The sequence below is a fragment of the Pistacia vera genome, unplaced genomic scaffold (assembly GCF_008641045.1).
Source record: "Pistacia vera cultivar Batoury unplaced genomic scaffold, PisVer_v2 Contig227, whole genome shotgun sequence".
In the NCBI taxonomy this organism is placed as follows: Eukaryota; Viridiplantae; Streptophyta; class Magnoliopsida; order Sapindales; family Anacardiaceae; genus Pistacia; species Pistacia vera.
In genome coordinates this window covers 868,916-885,373 of record NW_022196032.1, presented here as the reverse complement: position 1 = coordinate 885,373, position 16,458 = coordinate 868,916, and the positions used below count along the sequence as shown (strand labels likewise).

The window sequence follows — 16,458 nt, the reverse complement described above, 5'->3', positions numbered from 1 at the left end:
ACGTGTTTATCTCTCAAGGAATTGTGTCCTAACACAAGATGAGAAGATTGATGAAGAGGATCCCATATGCATCAGCAATTGGATCCTCATGTATGCCATGCTATGTACTCGGATGGATGCTCATGTGCTCGGACACTTGTAGTAGATATCAATCAGATCCAGGTGAGCTCACTGGATGGCTGTCAAGAATTCTTAAGTACTGAAAAGGACTAGGATATGTTCTTGGTTTATGGAGGGGAAGATGAGTTCACTATAAGAGTACAGTGTGCTAGTTTCCAAACGAACAAAGATGATTATCAATCGCAATCAGGGATTGAATATTTTATCTCATATAGCTCTGCATGAGCTGTAAGAGCTCAAATCTTGAATACAGCGAATTCACAATTGATACTATATGTCGCATTGTTTATGCAGCCGTATAGTGGTTTGGATTAAGAAGTTCATTATGAACTTGATGTGGTTCCACATTGTGATCCAGATAGTTCTCTACTGTGATAACAATGGAGCCACAGTTGTGGCTGAGGAATCAAATCTCACCAGTATTCAAACAAATACTTAGTTAATTCAATCTGATCTAAGAGATTGATTAGAAAGGGAATGTGCAGATTTGCAAGACTACTACAACCCACTATTGGAGTTTCTGTTGTAGTAGAAGCATGATGGCGTTGGTCATTCAATGTTGAGTGCATGAATGATTGGCTATAGTGCAAGTGGGAGATTGTTAGAGTAGGTCCCTAGAGCCGATCAATTATTATAGAATTAACTCTTGTAATAATGTTCATTGATCAATAAAAGGCATTTTATTCATACCGCTAAATCATCATTGTATGTATTGATATGTCCTTAGAATGGTAGAACCGTGACAGGGTATCAATGTTTTCAAATCTTGATATGAGAACCCTATGAGCACATATGGTGGCCATCCAGAAACTCGCCGTAGCCCTTATTATTCTGACGTAAAGGGCACATATAATACGGTAAGGCATCATAGTGTTGAACGACCCTATCGAAAGGCAGTGACTGATCTCACTTTAAGGTTGTTTGGTGACAACCTGGTGCAAACATGGGTGCTTGCTGTAGGCAAGTTCACTGGACTGACCTACCAGAGGATTCCATATGGATGGTACCCCCAGTGTCTATGGAACAAATCTTCTAACGATGATGTGCATGTGATCCTTAGACTTGAGATCACCAGAGCGCTTGTGCACCGATTGTGTAGTTTGACACTAGCCTAACGCAGTTCTATTCAGAGCTGTCAATACGTGGTGATTGGCTACATTAAGGAGTGTATCAGACTATGTGGTAGACAGAGGATTCATCACTCCTGGTCGGAGAATTTTCTCACAGCGCAATTCAGTAATGGAAATGACACTAAAACTGTGCCACATGGGATTGAGTTGTTGCTATCCAGTTTATTATATAGGTCATTGGTCCAGTAACTAAATACATAATATCGAGAGTAACCGAAGGTTGACACTATTTCTATGCCTCGGTCTCGTCGAGATAACGGATGATGAAAGATCGATTGATGTAACCATATCTTTGACAGGTACTGCTTCGCTGAATCCGAATCTATCGTTGCCCTGATGCCTTGCTAGCGGCCAATCTTGGTCTGTGTGTAGTGAGACGATTAATTGGTGTTAATCGCGATACTACACACTACCGGTATGATGAGGACCTGGGTCACACACATAGAAGATAATTTAAGAACTAGTTTAGAAGAATGGCGTTTTTTGTCTTTTTAGGCGAAAGGTATTTTGGTAATTTCACAATGCAATTAATTTTTTGAGGTCGTAGCCTTTATTTAATTTGATATTAATTAAATAAGTGAGATTATGTTTAAATATGTGTTGCATATATTAATAAATTATCATTATTGTTAAATGTTAATATATATATTATATAAATATTATTAATGAATTTAATTGAGATATGATAAATTAAAATTAAAATATCTTAAAGGGATGTTTGGATACAAGGGGTGTTTGGGTTGGAGCCCAAGCCCATTCCATGATGGAATAGGGTATAGTGTGCACTATATAATTCACACTTTGTGAAATATTAAATACATTCTCCTCACGCCAGATTGCAATTTTTAATAAAATCAAATACACTTTGATTTCTTTTGGTTCTTAAAGGCTAAAGAGGATCTAGCAAATCCCTCTTTAGTTCCTTAAGGTTATTTTCGTGTGGACTACACGGTTCGATCCTACACTTGGGTTGGTGCGAAATATCTTAGAGACAAGTTGGAGGATCCTCAACATCGTATGATTTCTTAAACTCTAAACTGATTTTCTGCAGATTCTTATTTTAATGTATAAACTGTAAATTTGTACCTGATCTTGGTTCTAAGGAAGGATCCGTTGTGTAAATTAATTTTTTTTTCGCGGTATGGGAGAAGTTATCTCACAATGCAATTCAGTAAATGGCAATGACATTAAAACTGTGGCCATAATGAGATTGAGTTGTTGCTCTATCCAGTTTATTATATAGGTCATTGGTCCAGTAACTAAATACATAATATCGAGAGTAACCGAAGGTTGACACTATTTCTATGTCTCGGCCTCGTCGAGATAACGGATGATGAAAGGATCAAATTATACGGTAACCATATCTTTGATAGGTAGCTGCTTCGCTGATACCGAATCTATCGGGTGCCCATGATGCCTCTAGGGCCAATCTTGGTCTGTGTGTAGTGAGACGATTAATTGGTGTTAATTGTGATACTACACACTACCGGTATGATGAGGACCCTATGGGTCACACACATAGAAGATAATTTAAGAACTAGTTTAGAAGAAGGGCGTTTTTCGTCTTTTTATGCGAAAGGGTATTTTGGTAATTTTACAGTATAATTAAATTTGTTGACGTCATAGCCTTTATTTAATTTGATATTAAAATTAAATAAGTGAGATTATGTTTAAATATGTGTTCGCATATATTTAAATAAATTATCATTATTGTTAAATGTTAATATATATATTATAAATATATATTAATTTAATTTAATTGAGATAATGATAAATTAAAATTAAAATATCTTAAAGGGGATGTTTGGATACAAGCAGTGTTTGGGTTGGAGTCCAAGCCTATTCCATGATGGAATAGGGTATAGTGTGCACTATATAAGTGCACACTTTGTTAAATATTAAAATACACTTATTCATTTCATTCAAAGAGAAAAGTTACAGCCCCTTTACATTCTCTCACGCCAGATTGTAATTTTTGCTAAAATCAAATACACTTTGATTTCTTCTTGGTTCTTAAAGGCTAAAGAGGATCTAGCAAATCCCTCTTTAGTTCCTTGAGGTTATTTTCGTCTGGACTACACTTGTTCGATCCTACACTTTGGTTGGTAGTGAAATACACTCATAGACAAGTTGGAGGAGCCTCCAAACATGCATATGATTTCTTAAACTCTAAACTAATTTTCTACAGATTCTTATTTTAATGTATAAACTGTAAATTTGTACCCTGATCTTGGTTCTAAGGAACGATCCGTTGTTGTAATTTTTTTTTGTTTTTCCACTGCGAAACTTGATTGTTTCCTAACAATGGTATCAGAGCCTAGGGTACCAGATTTTACAGTTTTGTGAATGGTTGATTACATGTATTTGATTGATAACATGTTGCCTTGATGAATCTGCACAAAAATCTGCCATGGAAGCATGTTTTAAGAAATCAATCAATTGATTAATTTATTTGTTGATGATCTGCAAGTTTGGAACATTGGGTTATGGATTTTTGTTGAAATCAGTAGCTTAGATTGATTGCAAAATCCGATTGGCGTATTTTGGTGGCTGGTTGAACTGATCTATTGCTACAGATCAGTGTACGCTCGCCGTGGCGATATAACCAATCACCACGATGTGCGTTATTGGCATACACGCTGATTGTAAAAATCAGCGCTTGCCGCGATGATATAACCCATCACGACTGCGATCGTCCTTAGGACGAGCGCTGTTCGCAATCAACGCTCGCCGCAGCGATATAACCCATCGTCGCGGCGAGAGCACGTGAAGTGTGGGCGCCATGTTGATCAGCGCACGCTACAGCAATCTAACCCATCACTGTAGTGAGCACACTTCCTAGTGCGTAGGAGCCAGATCGTAAAGTTTCAAAACTTTTGGACCAAACTATAGATCTATAAATTGTCAGGGGGTAATTAATAATTAACCCACCCAATTCAAAAATTGATTGTTTTTGAAATGTATGCCGTTTACTTGTTTGTATATTGCATGGTGCCTGGTACATAAGCCTTAGACCTATGGTGAATGTTTTAAAATTTTTGGGTATGTATGATTGTAATTTATTAAATAGGGCCTGCATGTCCTGCCTTTCTCCTCTTCTCGATGTACATTCTCTTCTCATCTCATTCCCCTCGAATGTAAATCGAGGTTTCTAAATTTTTTGATGTAAAATTAGTTTGAGATTAATTTTATTGTAAATTTAGTATGATATTTTTGTAATGTACTTGAAGACGAATCAAGGAAGAGACGATCATACTTGAAGACTCAAGATTTTATTACAGGACCCCTAAGTGACCTACCGATTCCTCTAGGCTCAAGGAAATCCATTTTTAGTTTGGCCATGTACCGGCACGTTTTAATATTTTGTTTAGAATGCATGCTTAGGTTGAATGTTCAATAACATGCCAAACAATGTCATTCTAACAAAGATAATAATCTGGTGAGACTTTAAATAACAAACCCTCAATTAAAGTATATTAAGTCACGTATGTCTTCCATCACCATGGTTTTAATCAAACCACTGTTCGTCAAAACCGTGTTCACCAAAGCGAAGGGTACATTTCTACCAGTGGGAGGTTAAAATGCATTGAAGTTTTCCTTAATGGTGATGGGTCGACTTAAAATGACGGTTTTGCTTGTTCGCCAAAGCGAAGGTTGATAAACACGTCATAGGCAAAGTAGAGAAGTACACATATTATGTGTACGTGAAGACATGTAGTGTCCACTCTACTGATACTGAGAATCACACTTAAGGATAATGGTTGGAGCCATTGGATTGTGTGATTGGCTTATTGGCTTTTTCACATTTGAGGTTGATAGTAAGAGCTATGAACTGGTGTGGATTAAGTTTGTTAGCCTACCTAATCAACTCATTTTGGCTTATTTGCCAAAGCGAATGTGTGAAATGGGCAGGTAGGATGGGATCTCGGTCCACTAGGAAAGTCAACGGGCTTTCCCGAGTTAAAAGTGAGGGCTATTGACTTGAGTAAAATAATGGGAGCTTCGTTTAATAAAAGACCATATTAAATAATAATGAACATGGTAATAACAGTTACTTATTCTGCACTTGTAGATTCACTTAAAATTGAGCAAAAATGATCTCAACATCACTGCGACAAATCATCGAACTAGGAGAGAAATGGAATGGTGAAAATTTCGTTGACTGGTATAGAAGTATGAACAATATACTTCAGTCAAGCGATAGATTATACACCATTGAGCAAGCTCTATCACCAGAGCCTGCTGATAGTTCTATCCATGAGACTGGGTATGTATATGTGAAGCATACACATGATGCAAAAGCAGAAATGAATAGATACATTGTGCTTGCATCAATGGCACCATTACTGTGACAGTAATGCTAGAAAATGGATTTAGCTTCTATTCTTCATTTTCTTCAAAGAAATGAGAAGCATATGGTGTCTCAGTCGTTATTCAGATGTAGGATGAAAGAGGGTACCAAAATTGGCAATCATATACTCAAGTTGACCGAGTATATTAAGAAGCTTGAGATTTTGGGATGTGGACTTAATGAAGGTTTAACGATAAACCTAATAATACAATCTTTGCCAGCTTCTTATTCTCAATTTGTCTATGACTTCATTGAGGAAGATAAGAAGAACACCCTTTTCGAGCTTCTGGATTTGTTGAAGGCTACTGAGTCAGGCATGAAAATGTCAGAAACATTAACGTTGGTTGAAGCCAGCTCAAGTGAAAAGGAAAGGGCTCAGAAGTCATTGGAAAGAACTGTTGCAGAAAGGAAAGGCGTTTGTCCTCATTGTGGGAATCCCAGCCACTAGAGGAAACATTGCAAGGCCTTCCTAGCAAGAGGGAAAAAGAATGTTACTTCTTCGTCAAGTAAGTTTTTGAGATCAACTTATCCTTGAGTTATTAACACAAGATGTAGTTCTCACATTTGATTGATGTGTAGGGATTACGGCAGAGTAGATTGCTAGCCGAGGGAGAGGTGGACCTACCAGTTGAAAATTAATGAAGCAAGTCGTGTTGCATTTGCTGTAGGATCTTATTGTCTGATTTTTCCGATGGGCTTGTTTCTTAGAACTTGTGGATTATTATGATTTTTCTTCAGTTTGTAGAAATTATATTTCTATGTCCACTTAGGACAAATGAGAGTATTAATTTACTAATGGATTATTGTCCTTGAGTATAAATAATATTCTTTATGGAATTATTTCATAATAATATGTTCTTAAGAAAGACAATAAGGATAATCTCAAAATGACAACAATGCCAACTTTGGCAAGTTGAGCTAAACATACCTAAAGGAATGTGGGATAGTATCATAACTCACCCCTCCGTAAACACCCCAACACAATGGAGTGTCAAAAAGGAGGAATAGGACCTTACTTGACATGGTTAGGTCCATGATGAGTTTTAGTGATCTACCTGCATCATTCTGGGGTTATGCCCTAGAGACTGCGATTCACGTTATGAACCGTGTGCCGTCAAAGTCTATAGATAAGACTTCATATGAACTATGGAGTGGGAGAAACCCCAACTTGTCTTATCTAAGGATTTGGGGTTGCGAAGCTTATGTTAAGAAATTGACTTCGAACAAGCTGGGCCCAAAATCCTGTAAATATATATTTGTGGGGTATCCAAAGGAGACTAAAGGATATTATTTCTACCACCCAGAAGAGCGCAGAATTTTTGTTGCTCATTCTAGTGTCTTCCTAAAAAAGTAATTTTTTCTAAGAAGTACTAGTGGGAGAAAAGTAGAACTCGATGAAGTTCTAGAACCACAAGATATACTAAACGAAGGACGGGATGATGTGCCACAAAAGGCGGTTGAACATCAAGAGGAGGTTACTCCACAACTAGTGGATCAAAGTGAACCATCTCAGGTAGCACATGAGCTACGTAGATCTGGGAGAGTACGCCATAAGCCTGAGAGATACGGTTATCTTGTGACTTAACATGGTGACGTACTAGTCTACCAAGACAATGAACCCAAAACCTACGAAGACGCCATATTGGATCCAGATTTCGTTAAATGGCTTGAAGCCATGAAATCTGAGATAGACTCCATGTACCAAAACCAAGTATGGTCTTTGGTGGAACCACCTGAAGGGGGTAAAACCCATAGGGTGTAAATGGATCTTCAAGGAGCAGACTGACATGGATGGCAAGGTGCATACTTATAAGGCACGACTGGTTGCCAAAGGTTTCAAACAAATTCATGGTATTGACTATGAAGAAACCTTTTCGCTGGTTGCTATGATTAAATCCATCCGGATTATGCTTGCAATTGCTGCATATCATGACTATGAGATTTGGTAAATGGATGTCAAAATAGCTTCAATTAAACTATATATGTTGTTATTTTTGTTTGGTTGGCCCTTGGTTGACTGGATGTATTGGTTGGTTGATGATTGTCCTGAAATTTGTAAAGACTTGGCGAATTTCTGTTTTTTAGACTTCGTTGGGGCGAAGAAAAGCTTCACCGCGGCAATGAACCTGCAACCTACGATGTAAGTTCTGGAATTTTCGCCGGGCGAAGAATGATTGTTCGCCGTGGCGAAGGGCTAACAAAAGGTTTATTAAGTTTCTAGAGAATTCTTCCTTTGGAGCACAATGACCTATCTACCCTAATTAACAGAAAAGTGGGGAGTGAAATGCAAGGAAATTGCATGAAGAATAGTTTCAATAGGGGTGCATTTGCAAAGAATTCAAAGGGCAAAAGTGGAATTCCTAAGAAAGAGTAAGGGTAAAATGGGAATGAATGAATATATTTTGAGCTAAAAAGGGTGGAAGCTTAGTAAACCCTTCATTCATTCTTCTTCTCACCGCCATTCTCTCCTACCATTTCCTCTCAATTCTTCCTTCAATCTTTCAAGGAGTTTTGAGAGTTTTTAGTTGGATCTTGTAGATGGCATGCTTTCGTAGGCACCTAGAATTAAAACCTTCCGAACCTACTACTAAACTGTAAGTAGGGTCAGCAAGGGTCGATCCCACGAAGAGTGTCTAGCCGAATTTTCTTTGATGTGAAAAAGGCTGGGGGTTTGTGTAAAAACAGAAAAAACATCTCAGCAGAAACAAAAACAATTTAATTCAAATTCAATCAAAATGACGAACTTGGTCTCTGTCAACATCCACCATCGGAACTTACAACTGATCATTGATGCAAAGATAATCATTTCACACATTGAATATTCCCCTTGGAAACTAATTTCCTATCTCTCTTTAATTGTAATTAATCAGGAAACAACAATCCTAATTAATCTTACCCCTAAACAACCCTAGACAAGCGCTCAAGATTTAATCTAGTGGCAGCCTTAAGAATTAGAGAGATCGATGAAGCTAAACAACACAAAACACAAGCGGTTGTATTTAATTTAGTTGAAGTGTTCTCGTAAGGTTACTAATTCCTGACGCAGCAAATTACTAACCCTAATTGCTTCACAAGTTGGAGGGATCAAACAATTACGGATTTGATATCAACTTAGCAGTATTTCAACAAATAATACACTAGTAGGCCTCCTAGTAATTAAATGCATCAATCATGAAAATATGCAAAGAATAACATTCAATACTCAAGCATGAATTTACACTAAAACAAGAAAGATCTCACAGTTTATTTGATTCCTAGGTTTCTGTTTCCTTCGACACAAGTTACAAAAGTTCTAGCTGCTCATGGCCATAAAAAAACTCAAGTGAAAGAAAATTCCAGAGAAAAAAAAAGAGAGAGAGGCGTCATCCTTAAAACCTAATCTGATCTCCCTTTTAAAATCCAATTTTAGAATTCGAATCCCACTCAATCTCCTAAAAAATATTCTCCTATCCTAAAATACATTAATCCTAATTAATTCTAATTGGAAATAAAATAAAATAGAGTCCTAATAAATAGGCAAGTGGTGTTTCCAGCTGTAATTTTCGTGCAGCATGTATGTCTTCAAAACGTGCAATAATAGACTGACTTGCTAACAAGTCAACGCTCCAGGAGGTCGGCAATGCAGGTGCGTCAACTTCAAGCTCGATTACAACCTTTATTCAGCAAGTATCTCTAAAACCTCAAAACATGAAAGTTGTCGTCTTTCTTAGAGTTCCACATCATTTTGAATCATCTCAATCGGAGCTCGGATGAGAGAATTATGCCCAGAATACGAAGCCGTGGTGAAACTGTCCGAATTCCCCTAATTAATTCCGTTTTTCAATTAACACCTCCATTTGCTTCCTAAACCAAAATAAAGTATAATGAGTACAATTAGGAAACAAATACATATAAAAACTAAACATTAAGGGGGTTAAATATGACATTTTGCATGCCCATCAAATTCCCCCACACTTAGCTTTTGCACGTCCTCGGGCAAACTAATTCAAACAAACCCTACACTCAAGTCATATCAGGAACACATCATCTCAAGTCATCTCAAGAACATCAGCATGATGCATAAGCAACAATATTTAATCCATGCATATTCATACCTAACTTAGGAAGCAGCAAAATAAAATAAACAGAGTTAATGACATTCATCTCTCTTTATCATCTTCCACAATTACTCTTAATCATCAATGCAAACAAGGGAACTAATCACAACCAATTCATGTACAACTCCCTCTCAACTTTTCTTTTACTGTTTCTGTTTACTAGTACAAACGGGTAGCAAACAAGGATACAATTTTTTTTTTTTTTTTTTTCTGTTTTGAAAAAGAATGAGTGCATTTTATGCTCCATCTCATTTCAGTTGTGTTTATGAGTGAGTGCGTTTTACGCTCCATCTCGACCCACCACATACCTTTCTTTTCTTTTTCCTATTTGCTTAAACCCACATTTAGGACTAGCTTAAGAGAAACAATTTTTTTTTTTCTTTTAAGGTTGTTATACATTCCTCAATCATGCTTCGTCACCAATCTACACAACTTCTCAATACATATTGTTTCAAACTACAAGGATTCAAATATGATTAACTCTGTTTATGAAATATGCTAACATCCTAAGTCAAGGATATGCTCAACAACAAAGTCAAGTTACTATTCATGCATCACTAGACGTTCAAAGACATGACTTAAAGCATAAACCTTCCTAAAAACAAATGCGGGGGTATTTCGTTTAAGATGTACGTGGCGTTGTTATACCCGAGGTGCCAAGTACTGCTAGGCAGTTTTTAAGGCGGGTTCTGGTTTCCAGCCAATATACCCTTAAGCTAGGCAGATTTTTTTTTTTTTTTTTTTTAACACTAAAAACAGAACCTAAACAAACCTAAATCCCCTCCCCCACACTTAAAACTGACATTGTCCCCAATGGAAGATGAAATGCAAAGAAAAGAGCAAAAATAACCAAAATTAAAATGCAAGAAAAGAAACAAACTCCCTTGGGTTGCCCCCAGGCAGCGCCTTGTTTATTGTCATTGGCTCGACTCAAGGCTGTCGTCTTCAATCTAAATAAGTTGGATCCTCAAGGTCCAATCCTGCCACATTTTCTTCTTGGAGCCCTTCATAGAAAGTCTTAAGTCTATGGCCATTCACCTTGAACACTTTGGAAGCTGCTAAACTTTGAATTTCAACTGCACCATGAGGAAAAACATTAGTAACAACAAAAGGCCCAATCCAACGAGAACGTAACTTACCCGGAAACAAACGAAGTCGTGATTTGTATAAAAGGACTTTTGACCAACTTTAAATTCCTTCCTAGAGAGCATCCTATCATGAAAAGCTTTCGTTTTTTCCTTGTAAACCCTTGCATTCTCTAGGCATCTTGCGAATTTCCTCTAACTCTTGCACTTGCAACTTCCTATGTTCTCCACTTTCATCCATCTTCATGTTAAAACTCTTGATCGCCCAATAAGCCTTGTTCTAACTCAACTGGAAGATGGCATGCTTTCCCAAACACTAAATGAAAAGGTGACATACCATGGGCGTCTTATATGCAGTCCTATATGCCCACAGGCATCATCCAAATGCAAACTCCAGTCTTTTCTACTTGGATTGACCGTCTTCTCAATGATAGACTGATCTCCGATTTGACACTTCCGCTTGTCCACAGTTTGCGGATGATAGGCAGTAGACACTTGTGGGTTACATGATACTTTCGCAGCAAAGCCTCCACAGTTCGATTGCAAAAGTGAGTGCCTCGATCACTTATTAGAGCTCTTGGAATTCCAAAACCTACAGAAAATGTTAGACTTGATAAATTCTGCAACAACTTTAGAATCATCAGTTCTAGTGGCTTTAGCTTCCACCCATTTCGAGACATATCAACAGCAAGCAAAATATAAACATAACCAAAAATACAGGAAACGGTCCCATGAGTCGATGCCCCAAACATCAAAAATTTCGTAAAATAGAATGGGGGTTTGTGTTATCTCATTTTTTTGGGGATATATTACCTGTCCGTTACAATTATCGCATGACTTACAAAAGAGTATGAATCTCGAAATAAGACGGCCAAAAGAAACCACATTCTAGCACTTTTCTCGCTGTCCTTTTAGCTCCAAAGTGACCTCCACATGCATAAGAATGACAAAAGGAGAGAATGGAAAAAAAATTCAGTTTCTTGAACGCACCTTCTTATTACTTGATCTGCACAATGCTTCCATAAGTAGGGGTCATCCCACACATAAAATTTGGCATCACTTTTCATCTTATCTCTTTGAGCCCTAGACAAACTAGGAGGAAAGAGTTAGTAACCAAATAATTACAAGATTTGCATACCAAGGTAATGTCCCACTCGGGAAAACAGTGCTTCTCGGGGAACGTTTCTTGCAAATGAAGTTCATCCTCCACGTGAACTAGACGACTCAAATGATCCGCGACACGGTTTTCTGTCCCTTTTTTGTCTTTGATTTCCAAATCGAATTCACTCAAGAGAAGTATCCATCTTATTAATCTCGGTTTTGCCTCTTTCTTCGTCATCAAATAACGCAAAGCTGCATGATCAGAAAAAACAATAATTTAGTACCAAGCAAATAAGATCGAAACTTTTCTAAAGCAAAAACAACAGCTAAAAGTTCTTTCTCGTGGTGGAATAATTCTCTCTGGGCATCATTCAAAATCCTGGAAGCATAATAAATGGCATGAGATGCTTTTCCAATTCTTGACCCAAAACGCGCCTACTGCATAATCACTTGCGTCGCACATTTCTCAAAGGATGTTCCAGTCAGGGGGCTGGATAATTGGGGTGGAAGTCAACAGTTCCTTCAGCTTATCAAACGCCTCTTACATGCCTTATTGAGCTCAAAAACCACATCCTTTTGCAGCAACTTACATAGGGGTAATGCTATTTTGGAGAAGTCCTTGATGAATCTTTGATAAAAACCTGCATGTCCAAGAAAAGAATGAACTTCCCGCACACTAGTGGGGTAAGGTAAAGATTGAATAATGTCAACTTTGGCCTTATCTACCTCATTCCTCTAGATGAAACAACATGACCCAAAACCAGACCTTGATCAACCATAAAATGACATTTTTCAGAATTCAACACAAGGTTAGTTTTATGCATCTTTGAAGAACAAGTGTAAGGTTATGCAAACAATTATCAAAAGAGTTTCCATAAACTGTGAAATCATCCATAAAACTCTACGATATGCTCAACATAATCTGAAAATATCTAACCATACACCTTGGAAAGTGGCTGGAGCGTTGCAAAGACCAAAGGGCATGCGACAATACGCAAAAGTTCCAATGGGCATGTAAACGTCGTCTTCTCTTGATCCTCCAAAGTAATCGCAATCTGAAAGTAACCTGAAAACCATCAAGGAAACAATAGCAAGAATGACCAGCTAACCTGTCAAGCATTTGATCAATAAGGTAAAGGAAAGTGGTCCTTGCGAGTTACAGCATTTAATTTTCTGTATCTTACAAACCCGCCACCCATTCTGAACACGGGTGGGAACTAACTCATCATTCTGATTTTTTACAACAGTTATTCCGGTCTTTTAGGAACCACTTGAACAGGCCTAACCCAATTGCTATCTGAAATAGGATAAATTACTCCAACTTCAAGAAGTTTCAGAATCTCCTGCTTCACAACTCCATGGGCGGGTTCAATCTTCTTTGCGGTTGACGGAAAGGTTTTGCTCCTTCTTCAAGAAAGATGCGATGCATGCATGTAGACGGACTAATTCCTTTAATATCTGCAATTTTCCAACCAATAGCCGTCTTATGCTCTTTAAGGACCTGCACAACTTCTCTTCTTCTGAGATGCACTAAGTTTGCTAGAGATGATCACTGGCAACGTTTCTTTTTTCCCAAGAAACACGTACTTGAGGTAACTAGGGGAGAGCTTCAAATCTGAACGGGAGCCACAAAACAGAAGGTAAAAGCCTCTCGTTAGAAATTGGTAAGCCATATAGGAAACGTTACCTGATTGCTGTAGTTTGGAAAATTATTCAATGCTGCCACAGTCTCCTGCAATTCGTACTCAGGCAAACTCCTCAATCTCTTTCTCAAGATGATTACTAATGGCAACTTCCAATTCATCTTTCCATCAAGTTCAAAAACCTCCTGTGCTAAAGTATCAATCACATCTATAGAATAAACATGATTATCATCATCATCATCGGATATTTCATGGCATCATAGATATTAAACTTGACAAGTTGACCATCAAATTCCATGGTAAGTATGCCGCTATGAACATCTATTTTAGTCTTAGATGTTTTTAGAAAGGTTTTCCTAACAAAATAGGACCAGTTTGATCACCATTTTCCATATCAAGCACATAAAAATCAGTGGGGAAAACTAAGTCATTAACTTGTACCAGAATGTCCTCAACTACACCCTTAGGATAGGCATTAGATCTATCAGCTAATTGAATCACAACACCAGTTTTATTCAAAGGTCCAATTTTCAAAGAAGCATATATAGAATATGGCATGACATTTATGAAGCTCCTAAGTCTATCATGGCCTTCTCAAACCTAGTGTACCTATCGTACACGGGATAGTAAACATACCTGGATCCTTGCACTTCGCCGGAAGTTTTCTCTGAATCACCGCAGAAACATTTTCTCCCACTCTCACCTTTTCACACCCCTTAAGTTTCTGCTTCCTCTTAAGTGTGCACAATTCTTTCAAGAATTTAGCATACGAAGTACTTGTTTAATAGCATCTAAGAGTGGAATATTTACCTCGCATCTATGAAAAGTCTCATATATCTTGTTCTGCTCATCTTTTCTAGATTCTGCTAAAGCTTGCGGAAAAGGTGGTACCGGTTTATAGTCGGACAGAGGCGGAAACTTAAGCTTGGAACACCATCGTCGTTGGGAACGTTGCTGTCTACACTGCATCTTTCTCTTTTCTTCCTTTGACGATGCTGGGGCTGCCTTTGTTGGAATCTCAACCTCTTTACCACTTCTCAAGACGATCGTAATTGCATTTTCTCTTGGATTGACCACCGTTTGAGAAGGTAATTTTCCCAAACTTTGTGCCTCCAGCTTACTAATTCGGTTGCCATCTGCCCCATTTGATTCTCTAAACTTTGAACACTAGCTCTCGTCTCCTGTTGAAATTGCAAAGTATTATGTGCAAAAGACTTAACAATATCTTCTAAAGACATACCAGAATTAGAAGTTTGGCTCGGTTGTTGTCTAGGGGGGTATGGGTCTTGTATGCTGGAATTTGGGCAGTTTTAGGGTAGGGCTGACTCATTTGTTGATTCCCATAGCCAAGATTAGGTGTATCCCTCCATCCAGGGTTATATGTGCTCGATAAGGATCATACTTCCTTTGCAGTTGTCCAGGGAAACCACCTCTGCATTCACTTGCTCAACAGGCTCCTCTTGAAGAGTTGGGCACATATCAGTTGGATGCCCTACTACCGAACAAATTCCACAAGCCTTCAACATTTGCATATTACCTACAGCCATTTGACGAAAAAGAGAAGTTAGACTAGAGATTGTTTGTTCTAGGGAGAAATATTTACCTCATTATCACGCCTAGATGGAAGGTCAAGTCTATGCCAAACTGTTGAGAATTGGCCGCCATATTTGCAATCAAGTTCCTCGCCCTCAAGGGTCTTATCCACCAAGCTCCACCACTTGCAGCATCAATCATGCTCCTATCAGGTATGTAAGGCCCTCGTAGAAGTACTGGATCAGTAATTGCTCACTAATCTGATGATGGGGCAGCTTGCACACAATTTCTTAAAGCGTTCCCTATTCATGTGGAGGACTCTCCGTTGTCTGCCTTCACCACAAATTCTTTCCAAATGTTGGCTGCCCTCGAAGCTGGGAAATATTTCTCCAAAAATAATCTCTTCATCTCGTTCCATGTGGTTATAGTTCCGGAGGGTAGATAATAAAGCCAATCCTTAGCCGAATCCTTCAAAGAAAACGGGAAAGCTCTTAATTTAATTTGCTCCTCGGTCACCCCCGTAGGTTTCATACTCGTGCAACCACATGAAGCTCCTTTAAATGCTTATGAGGGTCTTAACCTGCAAGGCCATGAAAAGTGGGCAAGAGATGTATAGTCCAGATTTTAACGCAAAAGTAGTAGCAGCAGCATCTAAAACAGGAAACGTTATCATAAAGGTGCTTGATTCAAATCAGGGGCAGCAAGCTTTTTCAAAGTCTGATTTCCAGCCATGACTCCTCCTCCTTCTATATCAGAGTTGCTAGCAAATTGGGAATCAAAAGCCAAATTGCTTTCCTCAGAATCCTGAACTTCCTTCCTTAACCTACGCAAAGTGCTTTCAATTTCTGGATCGAATGTTAATTCACCAAGGCTAGAGGACCTGGTCATACAACAAAAACCTAATAAAAGAATTAGAATGAATGACAAAAATTGAAAACTAACTAGAAATTTAAAAAAATTAAATTAAATTGGCTAGAAACACTAAAACGGAAAAAACTATATCAAAACATTCGAATTTGGCCTCAAGAGGGTGGGGCTAGAAACATTTCTAGTTTTGCTCAGAACGTCGTTTTCTTCGAACAGGTAATCGTAGCACTCCTAACTCAACCAAAATTTTCCTTATGAATAGTACTACTGTTCATAAGGAACAGTACTACTGTTCACAGTTTTTTCTTTTTGTTTTTCTGCAAAATAAAAAATTAACAAAAAACGCAATAAAAAAAATTACAAAAAAGAAAATAATCAACTAGAATCACTCCCCGGCAACGGCGCCAAAATCTAGCGTGCTGTCATAGGCACCCAGAATTAAAACCTTCCAAACCTAACTACTGAACTGTAAGTAGGGTGAGCAAGGGTCGATCCCACGAAGAGTGTCTAGCCATTTTCTTTGATGTGAAA

At 38.1% G+C, this 16,458-nt stretch overlaps 1 pseudogene; it reads right to left on the bottom strand.

Moving 5' to 3' along the window:
- Positions 1-15,074, bottom strand: part of LOC116130950 — a 31,040-nt pseudogene extending 15,966 nt beyond the window's left edge.
- Positions 15,075-16,458: the final 1,384 nt, after the last annotated feature.